This window comes from Mixophyes fleayi, chromosome 1, assembly GCF_038048845.1.
Source record: "Mixophyes fleayi isolate aMixFle1 chromosome 1, aMixFle1.hap1, whole genome shotgun sequence".
In the NCBI taxonomy this organism is placed as follows: Eukaryota; Metazoa; Chordata; class Amphibia; order Anura; family Limnodynastidae; genus Mixophyes; species Mixophyes fleayi.
The window spans coordinates 309,597,088-309,612,087 of NC_134402.1; the positions used below are offsets into that span (position 1 = coordinate 309,597,088).

The following is a 15,000-nucleotide window of genomic DNA, read 5'->3' on the forward strand; positions in this document are numbered from 1 at the left end:
AAAAAAAAGGCCTAAACCACCTGGTAGTCCCAGGTGGTCTCCCATCCAAGTACTTACCAGGCCTTGCCTTGCTTAGCTTTCAAGATCAGACGAGATTAGGCTTGCTCAGGGTGGTGTAGCTGTAGTTATTGGTTTCCTAATGACCTACATCTCTTATACATCTCAAAACCACCATTGAAGGAAGCCGGAACAAGGGAAAATAAAAAAAAAGGCCTACAGCACATGGTATTCCCAGGTGGTCTCCCATCCAAGTACTAACCAGGCCCTGCCCTGCTTAGCTTCCAAGATCAGATGAGATTGGGCTTGTTCAGGGTGGTGTGGCTGTAGATATTGGTTTCCTAATGACCTACATCTCTTATACATCTCAAAACCAGCATTGAAGGAAGACGGAACATGAGAAAAAAAAAAAAAGGCCTACAGCACCTGGTATTCCCAGGTGGTCTCTCATCCAAGTACTAACCAGGCCCGGCCCTGCTTAGCTTCCAAGATCAGACAAGATTGGGCTTGTTCAGGCTGGTGTGGTTGCAGGTAGTGGTTTCCTAATGACCTACATCTCTTATACATCTCAAAACCAGCATTGAAGGAAGCTGGAATAAGTGCAAATAAAAAAAAAAGGCCTACAGCAATTGGTATTCCCAGGTAGTCTCCCATCCAAGAACTAATCAGGCCCGGCCCTGCCTGATTAGTTCTTGATGGGAGACTACCTGGAATGACCAGAGGTTGGCTGTAGGCCGTTGATTTTCTAATGACCTACATCTCTTATACATCTCAAAACCAGCATTGAAGGAAGCCGGAACATGAGAAAATAAACGGCATACAGCACCTGATATTCCCAGATGGTCTCCCATCCAAGTAAAAACCAGGCCCGGCCCTGCTTAGCTTCCAATATCAGACGAGATTGGGCTTGTTCAGGGTGGTGTGGCTGTAGGTATTGGTTTTCTAATGACCTACATCTCTTATACATCTCATAACCAGCATTGAAGGAAGGCGGAACAAGAGAATAAAAAAAAAAGCCTACAGCACCTGGCATTCTCAGGTGGTCTCCCATCCAAGTACTAACCAGGCCCGGTCCTGCTTAGATTCCAAAATCAGATAAGATTGGGCTTGTTCAGGGTGGTGTGACTGTTGGTTTTGGTGACCTAATGACCTACATCTCTTATACATCTCAAAACCAGCATTGAAGGAAGCCGGACAAGAGAAAAAAAAAAAAAAAAGGCCTACAGATCCTGGTATTCCCAGTTGGTCTCCCATCCAAGTACTAACCAGGCCCGGCCCTGCTTAGCTTCCAAGATCAGACGAGATTGGGCTTGTTCAGGGTGGTGTGGTTGCAGGTAGTGGTTTTCTAATGACCTACATCTCTTATACATCTCAAAACCAGCATTGAAGGAAGCCGGAATAAGAGCAAATAAAAAAAAAAGGCCTACAGCAATTGGTATTCCCAGGTGGTCTCCCATCCAAGAACTAATCAGGCCTGGCCCTGCTTAGCTTCCAAGATCAGAAGAGATAGGGCTTTTTCAGGGAGGTGTGGCTATAGGTATTAGTTTCTTAATGACGTACATCTCTTATACATCTCAAAACCAGCATTGAAGGAAGCCGGAATAAGAGAAGATAAAAAAAAAGGCCTACAGCACCTGGTATTCCCAGGAGTGACTCCCACCCAAGTACTAACCAGGCCCGGTCCTGCATAGTTTCCAACATCAGACGAGATTGGGCTTGTTCAAGGTGGTGTGACTGTTGGTATTGGTTTACTAATGACCTACATCTCTTATACATCTCATAACCAGCATTGAAGGAAGCCGGAACAAGAGAATAAAAAAAAAAGCCTACAGCACCTGGTATTCTCAGGTGGTCTCCCATCCAAGTACTAACCAGGCCCGGCCCTGCTTAGATTCCAAAATCAGATGAAATTGGGCTTGTTCAGGGTGGTGTGACTGTTGGTATTGGTGTCCTAATGACCTACATCTCTTATACATCTCAAAACCAGCATTGAAGGAAGCCGGAGCAAGAGAAAATAAAAAAAAACGGCCTACAGCACCTGGTATTCCAAGGTGGTCTCCCATCCAACTAATAACCAGGCCCGGCCCTGCTTAGCTTCCAAGATCAGACGAGATTGGGCTTGTTCAGGGTGGTGCGACAGTAGGTATTGGTTTCCTAATGACCTACATTTCTTATACATCTCAAAACCAGCATTGAAGGAAGCCGGACAAGAGAAAAAAAAAAAAAAAAAAGGCCTACAGCACCTGGTATTCCCAGATGGTCTCCCATCCAAGTACTAACCAGGCCCTGCCCTGCTTAGCTTCCAAGATCAGATGAGATTGGGCTTGTTCAGTGTGGTGTGGCTGTAGATATTGGTTTCTTAATGACCTACATCTCTTATACATCTGAAAACCAGCATTAAAGGAAGACGGAACATATGAAAAAAAAAAAAAAAAAAGGCCTACAGCACCTGGTATTCCCAGTTGGTCTCCCATCCAAGTACTAACCAGGCCCGGCCCTGCTTAGCTTCCAAGATCAGACAAGATTGGGCTTGTTCAGGGTGGTGTGGTTGTGGGTATTGGCTTCCTAATGACCTACATTTCTTATACATCTTAAAACCAGCATTGAAGGAAGCCGGAACATGAGAAAATAAATGGCATACAGCACCTGGTATTCTCAGGTTGTCTCCCATCGAAGAACTAACCAGGCCCGGCCCTGCTTAGCTTACAAGATCAGATGAGATTGAGCTTCTTCAGGGTGGTGTGGCTGTATGTATTGGTTTCCCAATGACCTACATCTCTTATACATCTCAAAACCAGCATTGAAGGAAGCCGGAACAAGAGAAAATAAAATAAAAGGCCTACATCACCTAGTATTCCCAGGTGGTCTCCCATCCAAGTACTAACCAGGCCCGGCCCTGCTTAGTTTCCAATATCAGACGAGATTGGGCTTGTTTAGGGATGTGTGGCAGTAGGTCTTGGTTTCCTAATGACCTACATCTCTTATACATCTGAAAACCAGCATTGAAGGAAGCCGGAACACGAGAAAATAAAAAAAAAAGGCATACAGCACCTAGTATTCTCAGTTGGTCTCCCATCCAAGTACTAACCAGGCCTGGCGCTGCTTAGCTTCCAAGATCAGACGAGATTGGGCTTGTTCAGGGTGGTGCGACTGTTGGTATTGATTTCCTAATGACCTACATCTCTTATACATCTCATAACCAGCATTGAAGGAAGCCGGAGCAAGAGAAAATAAAAAAAAAAGGCCCACAGCACCTGGTATTCCCAGGTGGTCTCCTATCCAAGTACTAACCAGGCCCGGCCCTACTTAGCTTCCAAGATCAGACGAGATTAGACTTGTTCAGGGTGGTGTGGATGTAGATATTGGTTTCCTAATGACCTACATCTCTTATACATCTGAAAACCAGTATTGAAGGAACCCGGAACAAGAGAAAACAAAGAAAAAAAGGCCTGCAGCACATGGTATTCCCAGGTGGTCTCCCATCCAAGTACTAACCAGGCCCGGCCCTACTTATCTTTCAAGATCAGACGAGATTGGGCTTGTTCAGGGTGGTCTGGTTGCGGTTGTGGGCAGTGGTTTCCTAATGACCTACATCTCTTATACATCTCAAAACCAGCATTGAAGGAAGCCGGAAGAAGAGAAAATAAAAAAAAAGGCCTACAGCAACTGGTATTTTCAGGTGGTCTCCCATCGAAGAACTAACCAGGCCTGGCCCTGCTTAGCTTACAAGATCAGACGAGATTGAGCTTCTTCAGGGTGGTGTGGCTGTAGGTATAGGTTTCATAATGACCTACATCTCTTATACATCTCAAAACCAGCATTGAAGGAAGCCGGAACAAGAGAAAAAGAAAAAAAAAGGGCCTACAGCACCTAGTATTCCCAAGTGGTCTGCCATTCAAATACTAACCAGGCCCGGCCCTGCTTAGCTTCCAATATCAGACAAGATTGGGCTTGTTCAGGGTGGTGTGACTGTTGGCATTGATTTCCTAATGACCTACATCTCTGATACATCTCAAAACTAGCATTGATGGAAGCCGAAACATGAGAAACTAAACGGCCTACAGCACCTGGTATTCTCAGGTGGTCTCCCATCCAAGTACTAACAAGGCCTGGCCCTGCTTAGATTCCAAAATCAGATGAGATTAGGCTTGTTCAGGGTGGTGTGACTGTTGGTATTGGTGTCCTAATGACCTACATCTCTTATACATCTCAAAACCAGCATTGAAGGAAGCCGGAGCAAGAGAAAATAAAAAAAAGGCCTACAGCACCTGGTATTCCCAGGTGGTCTCCCATCCAAGTACTAACCAGGCCTGGCCCTGCTTAGCTTCCAAGATCAGACGAGATTGGGCTTATTCAGGGTGGTGCGGCAGTAGGTATTGGTTTCCTAATGACCTACATTTCTTATACATCTCAAAACCAGCATTGAAGGAAGCCGGACAAGAGAAAAAAAAAAAAAAAAGGCCTACAGCACCTAGTATTCCCAGGTGGTCTGCCATTCAAATACTAACCAGGCCCGGCCCTGCTTAGCTTCCAATATCAGACAAGATTGGGCTTGTTCAGGGTGGTGTGACTGTTGGCATTGATTTCCTAAGGACCTACATCTCTTATACATCTCAAAACTAGCATTGATGGAAGCCGAAACATGAGAAAATAAACGGCCTACAGCACCTGGTATTCTCAGATCCAAGTACTAACCAGGCCTGGCCCTGCTTAGATTCCAAAATCAGATGAGATTGGGCTTGTTCAGGGTGGTGTGGCTGTAGATATTGGTGTCCTAATGACCTACATCTCTTATACATCTCAAAACCAGCATTGAAGGAAGCCGGAGCAAGAGAAAATAAAAAAAAAGGCCTACAGCACCTGGTATTCCCAGATGGTCTCCCATCCAAGTACTAACCAGGCCCTGCCCTGCTTAGCTTCCAAGATCAGATGAGATTGGGCTTGTTCAGGGTGGTGTGGCTGTAGATATTGGTTTCCTAATGACCTACATCTCTTATACATCTGAAAATCAGCATTAAACGAAGACGGAACATATGAAAAAAAAAAAAAAAAAAGGCCTACAGCACCTGGTATTCCCAGTTGGTCTCCCATCCAAGTACTAACCAGGCCCGGCCCTGCTTAGCTTCCAAGATCAGACAAGATTGGGCTTGTTCAGGGTGGTGTGGTTGTGGGTAGTGGTTTCCTAATGACCTACATCTCCTATACATCTCAAAACCAGCATTGAAGGAAGCCGGAATAAGAGCAAATAAAAAACAAAGGCCTATAGCAATTGGTATTCCCAGGTGGTCTCCCATCCAAGAACTAACCAGGCCTGGCCCTGCTTAGCTTCCAAGATCAGACGAGATTGGGCTTGTTCAGGGTGGTGTGGCTGTAGGTATAGATTGCCTAATGACGTACATCTCTTATACATCTCAAAACCAGCATTGAAGGAAGCCGGAATAAGAGAAGATAAAAAAAAAGGCCTACAGCACTTATTATTCCCAGGTGGTCTTCCATCCAAGAACTTACAAGGTCTGGCCCTGCTTAGCTTCCAAGATCAGAAGAGATTGGGCTTGTTCAGGGTGGTGTGGCTGCAGGTAATGGCATCCTAATGACCTACATCTCTTATACATCTCAAAACCAGCTATAAAGGAAGCCGGAATAAGAGAAAATAAAAAAAAAAAGCCAGCAGCACCAAGTATTCTCAGGTGGTCTCCCATCCAAGTACTAAGCAGCCCCGGCCCTGCTTAGCTTCCAAGATCAGATGAGATTGGGCTTGTTCAGGGTGGTGTGACTGTTGGTATTGATTTCTTAATGACCTACATCTCTTATACATCTCAAAACCAGCATTAAAGGAAGCCGGAACATGAGAAAATAAATGGCATACAGCACCTGGTATTCTCAGGTGGTCTCCCATGCAAGTACTAACCAGGCCCGGCCCTGCTTAGATTCCAAAATCAGATGAGATTGGGCTTGTTCAGGGTGGTGTGACTGATTATATTGGTGTCCTAATGACCTACATCTCTTATACATCTCAAAACCAGCATTGAAGGAAGCTGGAACAAGAGAAAATAAAAAAAAAAGGCCTACAACACCTGGTATTCCCAGGTGGTCTCCCATCCAAGTACTAACCAGGCCCGGCCCTGCTTAGCTTCTAAGATCAGATGAGATTGGGCTTGTTCAGGGTGATGCGGCAGTAGGTATTGGTTTCCTAATGACCTACATTTCTTATACATCTTAAAACCAGCATTGAAGGAAGCCGGAACATGAGAAAATAAATGGCTTACAGCACCTGGTATTCTCAGGTTGTCTCCCATCGAAGAACTAACCAGGCCCGGCCCTGCTTAGCTTACAAGATCAGATGAGATTGAGCTTCTTCAGGGTGGTGTGGCTGTATGTATTGGTTTCCTAATGACCTACATCTCTTATACATCTCAAAACCAGCATTGAAGGAAGCCGGAACAAGAGAAAATAAAAAAAAAGGCCTACAGCACCTAGTATTCCCAGGTGGTCTCCCATCCAAGTACTAACCAGGCCCGGCCCTGCTTAGTTTCCAATATCAGACGAGATTGGGCTTGTTCAGGGTGGTGTGGCAGTAGGTGTTGGTTTCCTAATGACCTACATCTCTTATACATCTGAAAACCAGCATTGAAGGAAGCCGGAACACGAGAAAATAAAAAAAAAAGGGCATACAGCACCTGGTATTCTCAGGTGGTCTCCCATCCAAGTACTAACCAGGCCTGGCCCTGCTTAGCTTCCAAGATCGGGCTTGTTCAGGGTGGTGCGACTGTTGGTATTGATTTCCTAATGAACTACATCTCTTATACATCTCATAACCAGCATTGAAGGAAGCCGGAGCAAGAGAAAATAAAAAAAAAAGGCCCACAGCACCTGGTATTCCCAGGTGGTCTCCTATCCAAGTACTAACCAGGCCCGGCCCTACTTAGCTTCCAAGATCAGACGAGATTAGACTTGTTCAGGGTGGTGTGGCTATAGATATTGGTTTCCTAATGACCTACATCTCTTATACATCTGAAAACCAGCATTGAAGGAACCCGGAACAAGAGAAAATAAAAAAATAAGGCCTAAAGCACCTGGTATTCCCAGGTGGTCTCCCATCCAAGAACTAACCAGGCCTGGCCCTGGTTAGCTTCAAAGATCAGACGAGATTGGACTTGTTCAGGGTGGTGCGGCAGTAGGTATTGGTTTCCTAATGACCTACATTTCTTATACATCTCAAAACCAGCATTGAAGGAAGCCGGACAAGAGAAAAAAAAAAAAAAAAAGGCCTACAGCACCTGGTATTCCCAGGTGGTCTCCCATCCAAGTACTAACCAGGCCCTGCCCTGCTTAGCTTCCAAGATCAGATGAGATTGGGCTTGTTTAGGGTGGTGTGGCTGTAGATATTGGTTTCCTAATGACCTACATCTCTTATACATCTCAAAACCAGCATTGAAGGAAGACGGAACATGAGAAAAAAAAAGAAAAAAAAGGCCTACAGCTCCTGGTATTCCCAGTTGGTCTCCCATCCAAGTACTAACCAGGCCCGGCCCTGCTTAGCTTCCAAGATCAGATGAGATTGGGCTTGTTCAGGGTGGTGTGGCTGTAGGTATAGGTTTCGTAATGACCTACATCTCTTATACATCTCAAAACCAGCATTGATGGATGCCGGAACATAAGAAAATAAACGGCCTACAGCACCTGGTATTCCCAGGTGGTCTCCCATCCAAGTACTAACCAGGCCTAGCCCTGTTTAGCTTCCTATATCAGATGAGATTGGGCTTGTTCAGGGTGGTGTGGTTGCAGGTAGTGTTTTCCTAATGACCTACATCTCTTATACATCTCAAAACCAACATTGAAGGAAGCCGGAATAAGAGAAAATAAAAAAAAAAACCTGCAGCACCTGGTATTACCAGGTGGTCTCCCATCGAAGAACTAACCAGGCCCGTCCCTGCTTAGCTTACAAGATCAGATGAGATTGAGCATCTTCAGGGTGGCATGGCTGTATGTATTGGTTTCGTAATGACCTACATGTCTTATACATCTCAAAACCTGCATTGAAGGAAGCCGGAACAAGAGAAAATAAAAAAAAGGCCTACAGCACCTAGTATTCCCAGGTGGTCTCCCATCCAAGTACTAACCAGGCCAGGCCCTGCTTAGTTTCCAATATCAGACAAGATTGGGCTTGTTCAGGGTGGTGTGGCTGTAGGTGTAGGTTTACTAATGACCTACATCTCTTATACATCTCAAAACCAGCATTGAAGGAAGCCGGAACAAGAGAAAATAAAAAAAAAAGGCCTACAGCACCGGGTAGTCTCAGGTGGTCTCCCATCCAAGTACTAACCAGGCCTGGCCCTGCTTAGCTTCCAAGATCAGACGAGATTGGGCTTGTTCAGGGTGGTGCGACTGCTGGTATTGATTTCCTAATGACCTATATCTCTTATACATCTCATAACCAGCATTGAAGGAAGCCGGAGCAAGAGAAAATAAAAAAAAAAAGCCTACAGCACCTGGTATTCCCAGGTGGTCTCCTATCCAAGTACTACCCAGGCCCGGCCCTGCTTAGCTTCCAAGATCAGACGAGATTGGGCTTGTTCAGGGTGGTGTGGCTGTAGGTATTGGTTTTCTAATGACCTACATCTCTTATACATCTTAAAACCAGCATTGAAGGAAGCCGGAATAAGAGAAGATAAAAAAAAAATGCCTACAGCACCTGGTATTCCCAGGTGGTCTCCCACCCAAGTACTAACCAGGTCCGGCCCTGCTTAGCTTCCTAGATTAGGCTTGTTCAAGGTGGTGTGACTGTTGGTATTGGTTTTCTAATGACGTACATCTCTTATAAATCTCAAAACCAGCATTGAAGGAAGCCGGAACAAGAGAATAAAAAAAAATCCTACAACACCTGTATTCTCAGGTGGTCTCCCATCCAAGTACTAACCAGCCTCGGCCCTGCTTAGCTTCCAAGATCAGACGAGATTACTCTTGTTCAGGGTGGTGTGACTGCTGGTATTGATTTCTTAATGACCTACATCTCTTATACATCTCAAAACCAGCATTGAAGGAGCTGGAACAACAGAAAATAAAAAAAAAAAGGCCTCCAGCACATGGTATTCCCAGGTGGTCTCCCATCCAAGTACTAACCAGCCCCAGCCCTGCTTAGCTTCCAAGATCAGACGAGATTGGGCTTGTTCAGGGTGGTGTGGCAGTAGGTGTTGATTTCCTAATGACCTCCATCTCTTATACATCTGAAAACCAGCATTGAAGGAAGCCGGAACACGAGAAAATAAAAAAAAAGGCACACAGCACCTGGTATTCTCAGGTGGTCTCCCATCCAAGTACTAACCAGGCCTAGCACTGTTTAGCTTCCAAGATCAGACGAGATTGGGCTTGTTCAGGGTGGTGCGACTGTTGGTATTGATTTCCTAATGACCTACATCTCTTATACATCTCATAACCAGCATTGAAGGAAGCCGGAGCAAGAGAAAATAAAAAATAAAGGCCCACAGCACCTGGTATTCCCAGGTGGTCTCCTATCCAAGTACTAACCAGGCCCGGCCCTACTTAGCTTCCAAGATCAGACGAGATTAGACTTGTTCAGGGTGGTGTGGCTGTAGATATTGGATTCCTAATGACCTACATCTCTTATACATCTGAAAACCAGCATTGAAGGAACCCGGAACAAGAGAAAACAAAAAAAAAAAAAGGCCTGAAGCACATGGTATTCCCAGGTGGTCTCCCATCCAAGTACTAACCAGGCCCGGCCCTACTTAGCTTCCAAGATCAGACGAGATTGGGCTTGTTCAGGGTGGTCTGGTTGTGGTTGCGGGTAGTGGTTTTCTAATGACCTACATCTCTTATACATCTCAAAACCAGCATTGAAGGAAGCCGGAACAAGAGAAAATAAAAAAAAAGCCTACAGCAACTGGTATTTTCAGGTGGTTCCCCATCGAAGAACTAACCAGGCCTGGCCCTGCTTAGCTTACAAGATCAGACGAGATTGAGCTTCTTCAGGGTGGTGTGGCTGTAGGTATAGGTTTCCTAATGACCTACATCTCTTATACATCTCAAAACCAGCATTGAAGGAAGCCGGAACAAGAGAAAATAAAAAAAAAAGGCCTACAACACCTTGTATTCTCAGGTGGTCTCCCATCCAAGTACTAACCAGGCCTGGCCCTGCTTAGCTTCCAAGATCAGATGAGATTGGGCTTGTCCAGGGTGGTGTGACTGTTGGCATTGATTTCCTAATGAGCTACATCTCTTATACATCTCAAAACCAGCATTAATGGAAGCCGGAACATGAGAAAATAAACAGCCTACAGCACCTGGTATTCCCAGGTGGTCTCCCATCCAAGTACTAACCAGACCTAGCCCTGCTTAGCTTCCTATATCAGATGAGATTGGGCTTGTTCAGGGTGGTGTGGTTGCGGGTAGTGGTTTCTTAATGACCTACATCTCTTATACATCTCAAAACCAACATTGAAGGAAGCCGGAATAAGAGAAAATAAAAAAAAAAACCTGAAGCACCTGGTATTCCCAGGTGGTCTCCCACCCAAGTACTAACCAGGCCCGGCCCTGCTAAGCTTCCAAGATCAGACGAGATTGTGCTTGTTCAGGGTGGTGTGACTGTTGGTATTGGTTTTCTAATGACGTACATCTCTTATAAATCTCAAAACCAGCATTGAAGGAAGCCGGAACAAGAGAAAATTTAAAAAAAAGGCCTACAGCAACTGGTATTCTCAGGTGGTCTCACATTCAAGTACTAACCAGCCCTGGCCCTGCTTAGCTTCCAAGATCAGACGAGATTGGGCTTGTTCAGGGTGGTGTGACTGTTGGTATTGTTTTCCTAATGACCTACATCTCTTTTACATCTCAAAACCAGCATTGAAGGAAGCCGGAACATGAGAAAATAAACGGCATACAGCACCTGGTATTCCCAGGTGGTCTCCCATCCAAGTAATAACCAGTCCTGGCCCTGCTTAGCTTCCAAGATCAGACAAGATTGGGCTTGTTCAGGGTGGTGTGACGGTTGGTATTGGTTTTCTAATGACGTACATCTCTTATAAATCTCAAAACCAGCATTGAAGGAAGCCGGAACAAGAGAAAAAAAAGGCCTGCAGCACATGGTATTCCCAGGTGGTCTCCCATCCAAGTACTAACCAGGCCCGGCCCTACTTAACTTCCAAGATCAGACGAGATTGGACTTGTTCAGGGTGGTGTGGCTGTAGGTATTGGTTTACTAAACCTACATCTCTTATACATCTCATAACCAGCATTGAAGGAAGCTGGAACAACAGAAAATAAAAAAAAAGGCCTCCAGCACATGGTATTCCCAGGTGGTCTCCCATCCAAGTACTAACCAGCCCCAGCCCTGCTTAGCTTCCAAGATCAGATGAGATTGGGCTTGTTCAGTGTGGTGTGGCTGTAGGTATTGGTTTACTAATGACCTACATCTCTTATACATCTCATAACCAGCATTGAAGGAAGCCGGAACAAGAGAATAAAAAAAAAAGCCTACAGGACCTGGTATTCTCAGGTGGTCTCACATCCAAGTACTAATCAGCCCCGGCCCTGCTTAGCTTCCAAGATCAGACGAGATTGGGCTTGTTCAGGGTGGTGTGACTGTTGGTATTGATTTCTTAATGACCTACATCTCTTATACATCTCAAAACCAGCATTAAAGGAAGCCGGAACATGAGAAAATAAATGGCATACAGCACCTGGTATTCTCAGGTGGTCTCCCATCCATATACTAACCAGGCCCGGCCCTGCTTAGATTCAAAAATCAGATGAGATTGGGCTTGTTCAGGGTGGTGTGACTGATTGTATTGGTGTCCTAATGACCTACATCTCTTATACATCTCAAAACCAGCATTGAAGGAAGCTGGAACAAGAGAAAATAAAAAAAAAAAGCCTACAGCACCTGGTATTCCCAGGTGGTCTCCCATCGAAGAACTAACCAGGACCGACCCTGCTTAGCTTACAAGATCAGATGAGATTGAGCTTCTTCAGGGTGGCATTGCTGTATGTGTTGGTTTCCTAATGACCTACATCTCTTATACATCTCAAAACCAGCATTGAAGGAAGCCGGAACAAGAGAAAAAAAAAAAAAAGGCCTACAACACCTAGTATTCCCAGGTGGTCTTCCATCCAAGTATTAACCAGGCCCTGCCCTACTTAGCTTCCAAGATCAGACGAGATTGGGCTTGTTCAAGGTGGTCTGGTTGTGGTTGTGGGTAGTGGTTTTCTAATGACCTACATCTCTTATACATCTCAAAACCAGCATTGAAGGAAGCGGGAACAAGAGAAAATAAAAAAAAAGCCTACAGCAACTGGTATTTTCAGGTGGTTCCCCATCGAAGAACTAACCAGGCCTTGCCCTGCTTAGCTTACAAGATCAGACGAGATTGGGCTTGTTCAGGGTGGTGCGGCAGTAGGTATTGGTTTCGTAATGACCTACATTTCTTATACATCTTAAAACCAGCATTGAAGGAAGCCGGAAAATGAGAAAATATATGGCATACAGCACCTGGTATTCTCAGGTGGTTTCCCATCGAAGAACTAACCATGCCCGGCCCAGCTTAGCTTACAAGATCAGATGAGATTGAGCTTCTTCAGGGTGGTGTGGCTGTATGTTTTGGTTTCCTAATGACCTACATCTCTTATACATCTCAAATCCAGCATTGAAGGAAGCCGGAACAAGAGAAAATAAAAAAAAAGGCCTACAGCACCTAGTATTCCCAGGTGGTCTCCCATCCAAGTACTAACCAGGCCCGGCCCTGCTTAGTTTCCAATATCAGACGAGATTGGGCTTGTTCAGGGTGGTGTGGCAGTAGGTGTTGATTTCCTAATGACCTCCATCTCTTATACATCTGAAAACCAGCATTGAAGGAAGCCGGAACACGAGAAAATAAAAAAAAAGGCATACAGCACCTGGTATTCTCAGGTGGTCTCCCATCCAAGTACTAACCAGGCCTAGCCCTGTTTAGCTTCCAAGATCAGACGAGATTGGGCTTGTTCAGGGTGGTGCGACTGTTGGTATTGATTTCCTAATGACCTACATCTCTTATACATCTCATAACCAGCATTGAAGGAAGCCGGAGCAAGAGAAAATAAAAAATAAAGGCCCACAGCACCTGCTATTCCCAGGTGGTCTCCTATCCAAGTACTAACCAGGCCCGGCCCTACTTAGCTTCCAAGATCAGACGAGATTAGACTTGTTCAGGGTGGTGTGGCTGTAGATATTGGATTCCTAATGACCTACATCTCTTATACATCTGAAAACCAGCATTGAAGGAACCCGGAACAAGAGAAAACAAAAAAAAAAAAAGGCCTGAAGCACATGGTATTCCCAGGTGGTCTCCCATCCAAGTACTAACCAGGCCCGGCCCTACTTAGCTTCCAAGATCAGACGAGATTGGGCTTGTTCAGGGTGGTCTGGTTGTGGTTGTGGGTAGTGGTTTTCTAATGACCTACATCTCTTATACATCTCAAAACCAGCATTGAAGGAAGCCGGAACAAGAGAAAATAAAAAAAAAGCCTACAGCAACTGGTATTTTCAGGTGGTTCCCCATCAAAGAACTAACCAGGCCTGGCCCTGCTTAGCTTACAAGATCAGATGAGATTGAGCTTCTTCAGGGTGGTGTGGCTGTAGGTATAGGTTTCATAATGACCTACATCTCTTATACATCTCAAAACCAGCATTGAAGGAAGCCGGAACAAGAGAAAATAAAAAAAAAAGGCCTACAACACCTTGTATTCTCAGGTGGTCTCCCATCCAAGTACTAACCAGGCCTGGCCCTGCTTAGTTTCCAAGATCAGATGAGATTGGGCTTGTCCAGGGTGGTGTGACTGTTGGCATTGATTTCCTAATGAGCTACATCTCTTATACATCTCAAAACCAGCATTAATGGAAGCCGGAACATGAGAAAATAAACGGCCTACAGCACCTGGTATTCCCAGGTGGTCTCCCATCCAAGTACTAACCAGACCTAGCCCTGCTTAGCTTCCTATATCAGATGAGATTGGGCTTGTTCAGGGTGGTGTGGTTGCGGGTAGTGGTTTCCTAATGACCTACATCTCTTATACATCTCAAAACCAACATTGAAGGAAGCCGGAATAAGAGAAAATAAAAAAAAAAACCTGAAGCACCTGGTATTCCCAGGTGGTCTCCCACCCAAGTACTAACCAGGCCCAGCCCTGCTAAGCTTCCAAGATCAGACGAGATTGTGCTTGTTCAGGGTGGTGTGACTGTTGGTATTGGTTTTCTAATGACGTACATCTCTTATAAATCTCAAAACCAGCATTGAAGGAAGCCGGAACAAGAGAAAATTTAAAAAAAAGGCCTACAGCAACTGGTATTCTCAGGTGGTCTCCCATTCAAGTACTAACCAGCCCTGGCACTGCTTAGCTTCCAAGATCAGACGAGATTGGGCTTGTTCAGGGTTTTGTGACTGTTGGTATTGTTTTCCTAATGACCTACATCTCTTTTACATCTCAAAACCAGCATTGAAGGAAGCCGGAACATGAGAAAATAAACGGCATACAGCACCTGGTATTCCCAGGTGGTCTCCCATCCAAGTAATAACCAGTCCCGGCCCTGCTTAGCTTCCAAGATCAGACAAGATTGGGCTTGTTCAGGGTGGTGTGACGATTGGTATTGGTTTTCTAATGACGTACATCTCTTATAAATCTCAAAACCAGCATTGAAGGAAGCCGGAACAAGAGAAAAAAAAGGCCTGCAGCACATGGTATTCCCAGGTGGTCTCCCATCCAAGTACTAACCAGGCCCGGCCCTACTTAGCTTCCAAGATCAGACGAGATTGGACTTGTTCAGGGTGGTGTGGCTGTAGGTATTGGTTTACTAAACCTACATCTCTTATACATCTCATAACCAGCATTGAAGGAAGCTGGAACAAGAGAAAATAAAAAAAAAAGGCCTACAGCACCTGGTACTCCCAGGTGGTCTCCCATCCAAGTACTAACCAGGCCCGGCCCTGCTTAGATTCCAAAATCAGATGAGATTGG

At 45.2% G+C, this 15,000-nt stretch overlaps 6 non-coding genes and 60 pseudogenes across 6 annotated transcripts; all 66 read right to left on the bottom strand.

The window, feature by feature from the left end:
- Positions 1-210: 210 nt before the first annotated feature.
- On the bottom strand, positions 211-329 carry LOC142136899 (5S ribosomal RNA). Its single transcript, XR_012687569.1, has one exon. It is a non-coding gene; the product is annotated as a 5S ribosomal RNA (ribosomal RNA).
- Positions 330-411: 82 nt separating this feature from the next.
- Positions 412-530, bottom strand: LOC142132903 (5S ribosomal RNA; annotated as a pseudogene).
- Positions 531-811: 281 nt separating this feature from the next.
- On the bottom strand, positions 812-930 carry LOC142130177 (5S ribosomal RNA; annotated as a pseudogene).
- Positions 931-1,011: 81 nt separating this feature from the next.
- LOC142126312 (5S ribosomal RNA) lies at positions 1,012-1,130 on the bottom strand (annotated as a pseudogene).
- Positions 1,131-1,214: 84 nt separating this feature from the next.
- Positions 1,215-1,333, bottom strand: LOC142127071 (5S ribosomal RNA; annotated as a pseudogene).
- An 84-nt stretch (positions 1,334-1,417) lies between these two features.
- Positions 1,418-1,536, bottom strand: LOC142136544 (5S ribosomal RNA; annotated as a pseudogene).
- A 284-nt stretch (positions 1,537-1,820) lies between these two features.
- On the bottom strand, positions 1,821-1,939 carry LOC142115228 (5S ribosomal RNA; annotated as a pseudogene).
- An 84-nt stretch (positions 1,940-2,023) lies between these two features.
- Positions 2,024-2,142, bottom strand: LOC142130785 (5S ribosomal RNA; annotated as a pseudogene).
- An 86-nt stretch (positions 2,143-2,228) lies between these two features.
- On the bottom strand, positions 2,229-2,347 carry LOC142136916 (5S ribosomal RNA). Its single transcript, XR_012687585.1, has one exon. It is a non-coding gene; the product is annotated as a 5S ribosomal RNA (ribosomal RNA).
- Positions 2,348-2,434: 87 nt separating this feature from the next.
- LOC142123919 (5S ribosomal RNA) lies at positions 2,435-2,553 on the bottom strand (annotated as a pseudogene).
- Positions 2,554-2,631: 78 nt separating this feature from the next.
- Positions 2,632-2,750, bottom strand: LOC142129342 (5S ribosomal RNA; annotated as a pseudogene).
- An 83-nt stretch (positions 2,751-2,833) lies between these two features.
- Positions 2,834-2,952, bottom strand: LOC142136498 (5S ribosomal RNA; annotated as a pseudogene).
- Positions 2,953-3,036: 84 nt separating this feature from the next.
- Positions 3,037-3,155, bottom strand: LOC142136409 (5S ribosomal RNA; annotated as a pseudogene).
- Positions 3,156-3,239: 84 nt separating this feature from the next.
- Positions 3,240-3,358, bottom strand: LOC142133951 (5S ribosomal RNA; annotated as a pseudogene).
- Positions 3,359-3,443: 85 nt separating this feature from the next.
- LOC142134878 (5S ribosomal RNA) lies at positions 3,444-3,562 on the bottom strand (annotated as a pseudogene).
- Positions 3,563-3,651: 89 nt separating this feature from the next.
- On the bottom strand, positions 3,652-3,770 carry LOC142136457 (5S ribosomal RNA; annotated as a pseudogene).
- Positions 3,771-3,855: 85 nt separating this feature from the next.
- On the bottom strand, positions 3,856-3,974 carry LOC142135573 (5S ribosomal RNA; annotated as a pseudogene).
- A 78-nt stretch (positions 3,975-4,052) lies between these two features.
- Positions 4,053-4,171, bottom strand: LOC142129816 (5S ribosomal RNA; annotated as a pseudogene).
- Positions 4,172-4,253: 82 nt separating this feature from the next.
- On the bottom strand, positions 4,254-4,372 carry LOC142118377 (5S ribosomal RNA; annotated as a pseudogene).
- Positions 4,373-4,456: 84 nt separating this feature from the next.
- LOC142134466 (5S ribosomal RNA) lies at positions 4,457-4,575 on the bottom strand (annotated as a pseudogene).
- A 78-nt stretch (positions 4,576-4,653) lies between these two features.
- Positions 4,654-4,762, bottom strand: LOC142136527 (5S ribosomal RNA; annotated as a pseudogene).
- An 83-nt stretch (positions 4,763-4,845) lies between these two features.
- Positions 4,846-4,964, bottom strand: LOC142113751 (5S ribosomal RNA). Its single transcript, XR_012681630.1, has one exon. It is a non-coding gene; the product is annotated as a 5S ribosomal RNA (ribosomal RNA).
- Positions 4,965-5,051: 87 nt separating this feature from the next.
- Positions 5,052-5,170, bottom strand: LOC142123930 (5S ribosomal RNA; annotated as a pseudogene).
- An 84-nt stretch (positions 5,171-5,254) lies between these two features.
- On the bottom strand, positions 5,255-5,373 carry LOC142136168 (5S ribosomal RNA; annotated as a pseudogene).
- Positions 5,374-5,659: 286 nt separating this feature from the next.
- Positions 5,660-5,778, bottom strand: LOC142132958 (5S ribosomal RNA; annotated as a pseudogene).
- Positions 5,779-5,856: 78 nt separating this feature from the next.
- LOC142121719 (5S ribosomal RNA) lies at positions 5,857-5,975 on the bottom strand (annotated as a pseudogene).
- An 84-nt stretch (positions 5,976-6,059) lies between these two features.
- LOC142124756 (5S ribosomal RNA) lies at positions 6,060-6,178 on the bottom strand (annotated as a pseudogene).
- Positions 6,179-6,256: 78 nt separating this feature from the next.
- LOC142133473 (5S ribosomal RNA) lies at positions 6,257-6,375 on the bottom strand (annotated as a pseudogene).
- An 83-nt stretch (positions 6,376-6,458) lies between these two features.
- On the bottom strand, positions 6,459-6,577 carry LOC142120273 (5S ribosomal RNA; annotated as a pseudogene).
- A 278-nt stretch (positions 6,578-6,855) lies between these two features.
- LOC142130398 (5S ribosomal RNA) lies at positions 6,856-6,974 on the bottom strand (annotated as a pseudogene).
- Positions 6,975-7,262: 288 nt separating this feature from the next.
- On the bottom strand, positions 7,263-7,381 carry LOC142129276 (5S ribosomal RNA). Its single transcript, XR_012685839.1, has one exon. It is a non-coding gene; the product is annotated as a 5S ribosomal RNA (ribosomal RNA).
- An 87-nt stretch (positions 7,382-7,468) lies between these two features.
- LOC142136865 (5S ribosomal RNA) lies at positions 7,469-7,587 on the bottom strand. Its single transcript, XR_012687536.1, has one exon. It is a non-coding gene; the product is annotated as a 5S ribosomal RNA (ribosomal RNA).
- A 78-nt stretch (positions 7,588-7,665) lies between these two features.
- Positions 7,666-7,784, bottom strand: LOC142131190 (5S ribosomal RNA; annotated as a pseudogene).
- Positions 7,785-7,867: 83 nt separating this feature from the next.
- On the bottom strand, positions 7,868-7,986 carry LOC142132194 (5S ribosomal RNA; annotated as a pseudogene).
- Positions 7,987-8,068: 82 nt separating this feature from the next.
- LOC142130453 (5S ribosomal RNA) lies at positions 8,069-8,187 on the bottom strand (annotated as a pseudogene).
- An 84-nt stretch (positions 8,188-8,271) lies between these two features.
- Positions 8,272-8,390, bottom strand: LOC142133940 (5S ribosomal RNA; annotated as a pseudogene).
- Positions 8,391-8,474: 84 nt separating this feature from the next.
- Positions 8,475-8,593, bottom strand: LOC142134669 (5S ribosomal RNA). The gene has a single exon (XR_012687087.1). It is a non-coding gene; the product is annotated as a 5S ribosomal RNA (ribosomal RNA).
- A 475-nt stretch (positions 8,594-9,068) lies between these two features.
- Positions 9,069-9,187, bottom strand: LOC142131364 (5S ribosomal RNA; annotated as a pseudogene).
- Positions 9,188-9,270: 83 nt separating this feature from the next.
- LOC142134768 (5S ribosomal RNA) lies at positions 9,271-9,389 on the bottom strand (annotated as a pseudogene).
- Positions 9,390-9,473: 84 nt separating this feature from the next.
- Positions 9,474-9,592, bottom strand: LOC142127764 (5S ribosomal RNA; annotated as a pseudogene).
- An 87-nt stretch (positions 9,593-9,679) lies between these two features.
- On the bottom strand, positions 9,680-9,797 carry LOC142136583 (5S ribosomal RNA; annotated as a pseudogene).
- Positions 9,798-9,886: 89 nt separating this feature from the next.
- Positions 9,887-10,005, bottom strand: LOC142136702 (5S ribosomal RNA; annotated as a pseudogene).
- An 84-nt stretch (positions 10,006-10,089) lies between these two features.
- Positions 10,090-10,208, bottom strand: LOC142122662 (5S ribosomal RNA; annotated as a pseudogene).
- A 78-nt stretch (positions 10,209-10,286) lies between these two features.
- LOC142136259 (5S ribosomal RNA) lies at positions 10,287-10,405 on the bottom strand (annotated as a pseudogene).
- An 83-nt stretch (positions 10,406-10,488) lies between these two features.
- On the bottom strand, positions 10,489-10,607 carry LOC142134823 (5S ribosomal RNA; annotated as a pseudogene).
- An 84-nt stretch (positions 10,608-10,691) lies between these two features.
- Positions 10,692-10,810, bottom strand: LOC142134017 (5S ribosomal RNA; annotated as a pseudogene).
- Positions 10,811-10,888: 78 nt separating this feature from the next.
- LOC142136848 (5S ribosomal RNA) lies at positions 10,889-11,007 on the bottom strand (annotated as a pseudogene).
- Positions 11,008-11,084: 77 nt separating this feature from the next.
- On the bottom strand, positions 11,085-11,203 carry LOC142123577 (5S ribosomal RNA; annotated as a pseudogene).
- An 81-nt stretch (positions 11,204-11,284) lies between these two features.
- On the bottom strand, positions 11,285-11,403 carry LOC142131039 (5S ribosomal RNA; annotated as a pseudogene).
- Positions 11,404-11,484: 81 nt separating this feature from the next.
- On the bottom strand, positions 11,485-11,603 carry LOC142136037 (5S ribosomal RNA; annotated as a pseudogene).
- A 78-nt stretch (positions 11,604-11,681) lies between these two features.
- Positions 11,682-11,800, bottom strand: LOC142132096 (5S ribosomal RNA; annotated as a pseudogene).
- Positions 11,801-11,884: 84 nt separating this feature from the next.
- Positions 11,885-12,003, bottom strand: LOC142131331 (5S ribosomal RNA; annotated as a pseudogene).
- An 83-nt stretch (positions 12,004-12,086) lies between these two features.
- LOC142135272 (5S ribosomal RNA) lies at positions 12,087-12,205 on the bottom strand (annotated as a pseudogene).
- A 285-nt stretch (positions 12,206-12,490) lies between these two features.
- LOC142133580 (5S ribosomal RNA) lies at positions 12,491-12,609 on the bottom strand (annotated as a pseudogene).
- An 83-nt stretch (positions 12,610-12,692) lies between these two features.
- On the bottom strand, positions 12,693-12,811 carry LOC142120295 (5S ribosomal RNA; annotated as a pseudogene).
- An 83-nt stretch (positions 12,812-12,894) lies between these two features.
- LOC142127115 (5S ribosomal RNA) lies at positions 12,895-13,013 on the bottom strand (annotated as a pseudogene).
- Positions 13,014-13,097: 84 nt separating this feature from the next.
- LOC142133080 (5S ribosomal RNA) lies at positions 13,098-13,216 on the bottom strand (annotated as a pseudogene).
- An 87-nt stretch (positions 13,217-13,303) lies between these two features.
- LOC142136584 (5S ribosomal RNA) lies at positions 13,304-13,421 on the bottom strand (annotated as a pseudogene).
- An 89-nt stretch (positions 13,422-13,510) lies between these two features.
- Positions 13,511-13,629, bottom strand: LOC142136602 (5S ribosomal RNA; annotated as a pseudogene).
- Positions 13,630-13,713: 84 nt separating this feature from the next.
- Positions 13,714-13,832, bottom strand: LOC142123941 (5S ribosomal RNA; annotated as a pseudogene).
- Positions 13,833-13,910: 78 nt separating this feature from the next.
- Positions 13,911-14,029, bottom strand: LOC142136198 (5S ribosomal RNA; annotated as a pseudogene).
- Positions 14,030-14,112: 83 nt separating this feature from the next.
- LOC142133624 (5S ribosomal RNA) lies at positions 14,113-14,231 on the bottom strand (annotated as a pseudogene).
- An 84-nt stretch (positions 14,232-14,315) lies between these two features.
- Positions 14,316-14,434, bottom strand: LOC142136469 (5S ribosomal RNA; annotated as a pseudogene).
- Positions 14,435-14,512: 78 nt separating this feature from the next.
- On the bottom strand, positions 14,513-14,631 carry LOC142136650 (5S ribosomal RNA; annotated as a pseudogene).
- Positions 14,632-14,708: 77 nt separating this feature from the next.
- LOC142125941 (5S ribosomal RNA) lies at positions 14,709-14,827 on the bottom strand (annotated as a pseudogene).
- Positions 14,828-14,909: 82 nt separating this feature from the next.
- LOC142128082 (5S ribosomal RNA) overlaps positions 14,910-15,000 on the bottom strand; it is a 119-nt pseudogene continuing 28 nt past the window's right edge.